Source organism: Oncorhynchus kisutch, linkage group LG16 (assembly GCF_002021735.2).
Source record: "Oncorhynchus kisutch isolate 150728-3 linkage group LG16, Okis_V2, whole genome shotgun sequence".
NCBI classification, from domain to species: Eukaryota; Metazoa; Chordata; class Actinopteri; order Salmoniformes; family Salmonidae; genus Oncorhynchus; species Oncorhynchus kisutch.
Window position 1 is genome coordinate 50,317,270 of NC_034189.2, and position 7,623 is coordinate 50,324,892.

The following is a 7,623-nucleotide window of genomic DNA, read 5'->3' on the forward strand; positions in this document are numbered from 1 at the left end:
TGTTCCTTTAAAAAACATTTCTTTAACGGCCTCTTCTCTGCATGGTTTGTCTGTCCGCATGCCTGTCTGGCTGTACGTCTGTGTAACACTGTATTTGCACAGTAGAAGAAAACTGGAGGACTAAATCCTATCCCAGAAAACTCAGCGTGAATGTCTCTTCTTCTTTGGTGTACTAAGGATACAAAGGACTTGTCAAAATGAATTCCACATTAGATTTTTTTTAATAATTAAATGCTCAGTTTTTGTGGGGAAATTACCCAGCACTTAAACAAGATAATGGACAATAGACTTGACTGTGTTTAGAGTAAGAGAAATATGGATTATCTAGGCTAATCTCTGAGTGTATTTATGCTGGCTTCACATGCTCATGGGAAATGGGGAAGTGGAACAATTAGGTCCGACATGATTGTGTTTAAGTGCTTTTGAAGTCGGAAAAATTCTTCAACCAATAGGATTTTAGCTAACTTATCAAGGTTGCTAATAATAAAGTTAGCTAACTTATCAAGGTTGCTAATAATAAAGTTAGCTAACTTATCAAGGTTGCTAATAATAAAGTTAGCTAGCTTATCAAGGTTGCTAATAATAAAGTTAGCTAGCTTATCAAGGTTGCTAATAATAAAGTTAGCTAACTTATCAAGGTTGCTAATAATAAAGTTAGCTAACTTATCAAGGTTGCTAATAATAAAGTTAGCTAACTTATCAAGGTTGCTAATAATAAAGTTAGCTAGCTTATCAAGGTTGCTAATAATAAAGTTAGCTAACTTATCAAGGTTGCTAATAATAAAGTTAGCTAGCTTATCAAGGTTGCTAATAATAAAGTTAGCTAGCTTATCAAGGTTGCTAATAATAAAGTTAGCTAACTTATCAAGGTTGCTAATAATAAAGTTAGCTAGCTTATCAAGGTTGCTAATAATAAAGTTAGCTAACTTATCAAGGTTGCTAATAATAAAGTTAGCTAGCTTATCAAGGTTGCTAATAATAAAGTTAGCTAACTTATCAAGGTTGCTAATAATAAAGTTAGCTAACTTATCAAGGTTGCTAATAATAAAGTTAGCTAGCTTATCAAGGTTGCTAATAATAAAGTTAGCTAACTTATCAAGGTTGCTAATAATAAAGTTAGCTAACTTATCAAGGTTGCTAATAATAAAGTTAGCTAGATTTCTGAACATTGACAATATGGTGAGGTCGTAGTTGTCAAACTGATTTGTTATTTTTTGGTTGAAAAGGTCAAAGGTCAGTGGTGAAACATAACTCGCCAACCTGGGCAACAACATTTTCAGAGTTTCCCACTTGAAATTCCGACTTGGAGGTTCGCTCAAGTGAAACTTCTCAGTTGGAAATAGGAACTTCCGATACCACATGAACGTGGCATTACATCCATCTAGACTGCTTGTCTCTCCCTAAGAGTGTTTCTGGGGTGTTGGGGACAGACACACAAAGTAGACAATGGCTAAAATATCGGACCTTTAAAACACTCCAAATGTGGTTGATTGGGAAGGGAATTTTCTGCAGACTCTTATCCACTTAAGCCAGTTGTATTTAAAACCACTGTGGTTAAAAAGAGCTATTCTCGGTTTACATATGTAAATGTTAGTTATTTTTGTTTTCTTTCCATTCCATTGTTACAAATGATATCTTGTTGGGACCGATATGCTTTTGACATTTTGTCTCAGACATAAACTCTAAAATATATTTCTGAAAAATGAAGTTGTCTTGTGTGTTAATTGTGATGCTATATTTATGAATCCAAAAATGTATAGTTACCAGACCTATGTCAAGTCAATATGTTCTTGAGTATCAAAGTCCCTGTCCAGAAACCACAACTGTCCTAGGCACTGGTGTAGATCAGGGCCAGTATTCATAAAGCGTCTCAGAGTCCTGGTCTAAGATCAGTTTGGCCTTCTTGATAATGAATTAAGATTACTGAACAGAAGACCCTAGATCAGCAACCCTACTCTGAGACGTTTGATCTGTACGACCACTGAAATGATTAGAGACCCCGAGAGAGTTTGGGGAGAGAGTCTCTTTGTTTGCTACTCTCTGGGTGAACCATGTACCTGCTACTCTCTGGGTGAACCATGTACCTGCTACTCTCTGGGTGAACCATGTACCTGCTACTCTCTGGGTGAACCATGTACCTGCTACTCTCTGGGTGAACCATGTACCTGCTACTCTCTGGGTGAACCATGTACCTGCTACTCTCTGGGTGAACCATGTACCTGCAGGGGGGTCGTAACAGCAGTGTGACACACTGTAACTTCCCCTGGGGTTTCACTAGATGTCAGCGGAGACGTGAAATAAGATGTCTGTGTTGGAGAAACACATCTGAGGAAGAGAACAATATGAGACCGACCGTTTGTTAGCCGCCCAGATATCTGTTCGGCTTCAACTCAGTTATTCATCACCAAATACATCAAAGCCATACATTACCAGGTGTATTTCAACAGCATCGCCATAGGAACTACAACCAGTTATCACAATGTTAGGAGAAAATAATCAAATCTAGTTGTAAATAATCTAGTCTCTTTCTCCTAATGTGAAACACTAACAATACTTGTGTTTAGTTCTCAACACTGAACTGTGAAATGGTGAGGTACTATCCTGACTTAATCCTGTGCAGGCTAACCAGGCTAGTCAATGACTAATATGTAAGGGAAATGTGAGGACAGCTCTGGTAGATACTGAACACCTAAAGGCCTACAAGTGCAAAGGTAATGCTAGAAGATAGAGGCCAATGCTCTATAATAATTTAGCATGTACTGTCGCTTAGCAGCAGGCTGGATGCTTCTAAATCAGTGTGATGCATAATTACATTCAGAGAGAGAGAAGAGGGACACCCACACATCCTTTCCCGTGCATTTCAATGTACTACCCTACCCCACTCAGCCTGCTCATAACAACTAGGAGAGCCCATGATAATTATCTTGTGTAATGTGTGTGTTAGCCTGGAGGGTGGAAATGCAGTGCAAACTTCAACTGTATATTGTGTCTCTTCTCTCACCTACTCTGGCACAACACATTTACATTTGAGTCATTTAGCAGAGGCTCTTATCCAGAGCGACTTACAGTGAGTGTGTTAATCTTTAAAATGGCTAGGTGAGACAACAACACATCACAATCGTATCAAGTGCATTTTCCCTCTAAGTATTTGTTAGCTGGTAGGAAAAGTGGCTTCTTTCTTTAAGATCCTCACCAGTGGAACACAGATGGAAGTGTTCGATAAGAATCTGAAAGAAACGTTTTATTAGTCACACTCAGGCTCATGGCTGTTTCCTAAGTGATGCTGTAAGCAGTGGTAATAGGCTGGCCTTAGCAGAGAGATTAACAGGTGCTGTAGTGGCAACCAGGATCTGGCAACCAGACCAACATAAGCTTTGGATTGGGGATAGGATCGGTGTTATCTGGTGATTCATCTTGTTGGCAACTTACATAAACATGAATAGTACATATATGTCTTTATACTGTGGCCAGATTACCAACCGGGCACAAGCCCCGGGCCCCAAAAAGTATTATTACGAAGAGCGAAAAGATACGAAGAGAAAATTCTGTAGTTTAAGAGCTCATTTCCTGCAATTCTACACAGTATATTCTTCTCTCTGCCCTATGGTAAGTCTACTGGGCCCCAAATGCGGTAGTCTGTCCCTTTTTATAGCAGTAATAGTTCCTCTGGGGCTTAAATTTTACGTCACTGTTTTTGGATGAGATGATCTGATGCTAGATTGAGATTGTGTGATTAAGAGATTGTGTGATTAAGTGATTGTGTGATTAAGTGATTGTAATCGTAATATTAGACATAGACACTCCCTTTTTATTATTATTATTTGGGGGTAATAACTTTGGGCATGTGGCTCATTCACATGGTACTGTGAAGCAGACTAGTATTTTAGTATATGAGATGGTTTTGTGGTTATTACTGAGTACTGCCTTGTCAGGCACCGTTAGGCCAGCTAAGAGGTTTTAGGGGTCGTCACTAGTTACCAGAGCCACAAAGTCATAAACCCTGCCTATTTCTTAAATTGCTCTTATTAAAATGTTAATCCTAACCTTAACCACACTGCTAACCTTATGCATAACCTTAAATTCATCTAGTAAAAAATTATGGCAACCAAAAATAGTTTTGGTCTTTCATTTTTTGCCAATTTTGACTTTGGTTTCCACTACTTACCATAGACACAGTCTTAGGGGTTTTAGATTATTGACCATCAGTTGAAGGAGATGAGTGATGATACAGGCAGCATGTCTGATGTACCCAGTATGTCTTGTGGTTTCAGGTGATAAAGATGTCCTTAAGTGCATAAGTGTTATTACACATGTTAAGTGAATGTATAAACAAGTAAGGGTAGGCAGGGTAGCCTAGTGGTTAGAGCGTTGGACTTGTAACCCAAAGGTTGCAAGTTCATATCCCAAAGGTTGCAAGTTCATATCCCCGAGCTGACAAGGTACAAATCTGTCGTTCTGCCCCTGAACAGGCAGTTAACCCACTGTTCCCCAGTAGGCCGTCATTGAAAATAAGAATTTGTTCTTAACTGACTTGCCTAGTTAAATAAAGGTAAAATAAATAACTAAAATAAGGGTATCAGGGAAATAAGTGATGCTAAAGTTACAGATATAGAGAAATATACCTACAGTAGTAGGATCTTAATTTGAGACCGTTTACTACAGCAGGAAAAGAATCCTGCAGCAACTGGAAATGTGAATTATTATGTGGATTATAATTAATGGACATTTTATGTAGGGGTTGATACCTTTTTTGTTAGGGCAACTTTCAAGTGGACATGACAAACTTTAGAAGCCTTTTTAAACCTTGAATCCACGACATGTTTGCATTTCCTGCTGTGCGGGGAAATTCTCATCAACAAAAGAGTGATCAAATTAAGATCAAACAGCTGTACTGTGTTGTATACTTAGTGCTTAGCTAGCCAACTGGCTAGGTGGTACGTCATAGTGAGATGAAATTAGCCATCTGCAACCTAGAATTTGAGTGGAAATGTATCCGTTTCTCACTGTTTATTAATGTGAGAGTGTTTTGCACAAGTTGAAATCCTTTAAGAGAATGAGAATTGACATATTTGTGATTGAGATGATTGACCATCAGTAGGAGGCCTAGTGATGATAGAGGCAGCATGTCTGATGTACCCCGTCCGTCTTGGGATTTCAGAATAGAGAAGTACACGTTCTAAACTGCTACATGTGACAATAGGACCCCCTTACTTCTCCAATAGGGTAGACATGTTGGATGAGAGTAGAAGAGGTTAAGACACAGGGGCTATGTCAGGAATGTGGGGAATCCCATTGATCCCAGTGTGTCCTGGTATGGCTCCAAGCATTCCCGCAAACGTTATGGGAAACCCAAGCCAGCTACCTGACGGGATGAAACGTGACACCTGTTGGAACATGGTAGACAGAGACCGGAGAAACTGCACTACGGGTTCTGAGAGGAGAGGAGAGTTAACCTGGCGGAAGGGCTCTCTCTCTCGTTCCTTTCCTTCTCCCTGTGATTCCTCTCGCTCTCCCACTGCATGGAGGAGGTGGAGGTTGCATTTGCCCTCTGACCCCTCTCTAACTTCCTGTGACGGGGCCACTCAGTAGCAGCAGGGGATTGTGGCTGTCGGTGGAGAGGCCAATAAGAGCCCTCCTGAAACTCCTCCAGATCAAGAGCATCACTACCCGGTTCTGTTCTTCATCCGTTACCCTGGCAACAACACAGCTCAGCACGAGTTCTCTTGGCCAGAAAGTGTGTGTATGTGTGCGTGGGTAGCCAAGATTCTTCCGAGCTGTTCAGCAAGCCTCCCTGCTGTACGTTGCCATACAATTCTAGCAACTGCTAGATAGATAGCGATGGAGTAAAACAAAAGAGCTGGAAAAGTATATGTTTACTGCATGGCCTAAATGCAGAATTGATTTTTCTCTCTGTCACTGAAGTTAATCTCAAACTGGTCCTTGGACAAGATTCTGTCATCTATTTTAGAAATACCTTAGAGGATTTGGAATGGTGTGTGTGTGGACAGCAGTAGGCACCGTTACATTGGTGTGGGTTGTATTTGGTGTGGGTTATATTTATTCATAGTTGTGTTGATCCACAGGCTTAGATGGTTTCATCTCTCTCTCTCTCTCTCTCTCTCTCTCTCCCTTCTACACTGGTGAATTAAGAACACGTCTGGGCTTTTGTGTTCTGTTCCTACAACCCACGTGTGTGTGTGTGTGTGTGTGTGTGTGTGTGTTTGTGTGTGTGTGTGTCTGAGTGGCCCCATGTTCTCCATCCCTCCTCCTCCTCCTCTGTTCACTGAAGACACTTCTCCTTCTCTTAAAATGAGTGGGCTTTAAGGCTGAACATTGAATGTTGTAGGATCAGTCAAAGTTCGACACATGTACAGGTGTAGGCAGGACAGCAGGCTAGAATCACTCATGCAGATCAATGTCTAACAAGGCATATTATTCAAATGACTCATTGTCGATCACTCATATTGTGTAACACCACCAGTCACTGCAAAAAAAAGTATTTCAATAACTTTTTGAATGTATCATTGTTTAACTTCCAAAACCCACTTTGACTTCAGCTGTGTGACAACCCAGGGCTCATCTTGATGCTGTTAAGAGCCCGTCACACCAACCCCTGGCATGACTTAGCCTGGAGCCCTCCATGAAGATCACAGCCCCCTCACCAGGTGCTTCAGAAAATGAGGGCGTCTTCTTCTTAGCATTTTAGCAGCGTTGCTTGGCAACGGAAAATTAGCCCTGGCTCTGTCAAACACAACATTGTGATTGGGCAAAATGGTCACTTGTTGTCAGTCGAATTCTGATAATGCCTGTTGATCCAACGACAATGTTTCCCTGCTCAGAACATGTGCTCTTCAACAGGAGCGGGGCTTGAGGGCACTGATTTGTGTGTTCACATGAAAGATATGCCTGTCTTGCTTTGTGTTGTATCTATTCATCACACACACACACACACACACACACACACACTCCTTGCGCATTCACACTTCTCCTTCGTTGCTATGGCTTCGGGAGTCATATCTCTTTGTGTACAATTGATGTCTGCCCGTCAAGGCTGTTGTCTGACAAAGATATTGTCTTGAAAAGATGAATCATTTTGCTCCACACTGTATGTGCTGCCTTGAGACTACTGATGGAGGGAGACTCATATGAGAGTCCAACACAGTTCTCTTCAAATACAGCAGCTCAAACAACTGAAGACCATCGGGAATCTTTGTGGCTCAACCTTTATGATCAAAAACATTGACATCCTCAACATCGACATCCTATTTATCAAATGCTCAGACCTGAACTAAATTGCATTGTTGTCGTGTACAGTATATGATACTTCACATCACAGCTGTTGAGGGTTTGCAGTGTTGCAATTCTGTGCACGTTTCATTTCCAATTTCATGTTGATCATGTTGATCATGTTGATCATGTTGATCATGTTGATTATGTTGATTGTGCTTATAGACAGCAAAAGGCAGTACCTCCAATATTTCCTGCTTTTTTTTAAATCCAGGAGTCAAGAGAGCGGTTCTTTGCCAGAATACGCCTACACACCCCATGTGTTCTCTTTCTCCCTCTGAGAACACACACACACACACACACTGCATGTTCACAGATACATATACACACATTCAT

At 40.7% G+C, this 7,623-nt stretch overlaps 1 protein-coding gene across 5 annotated transcripts in view; it reads left to right on the forward strand.

Annotated features, from left to right (window-relative positions):
• Nucleotides 1-1,707, forward strand: part of LOC109906801 (histone deacetylase 4-like) — a 78,725-nt gene extending 77,018 nt beyond the window's left edge. For 3 of the 5 annotated variants that reach the window (XM_031792846.1, XM_031792847.1, XM_031792848.1), the window contains one exon: nucleotides 1-1,707. This exon is cut by the window's left edge. The gene's annotated coding sequence lies outside the window, so the exon portion shown is untranslated. The other 2 variants (XR_004203476.1, XR_004203475.1) reach the window with 2 other exon arrangements.
• The last annotated feature ends 5,916 nt before the right edge of the window (nucleotides 1,708-7,623 follow it).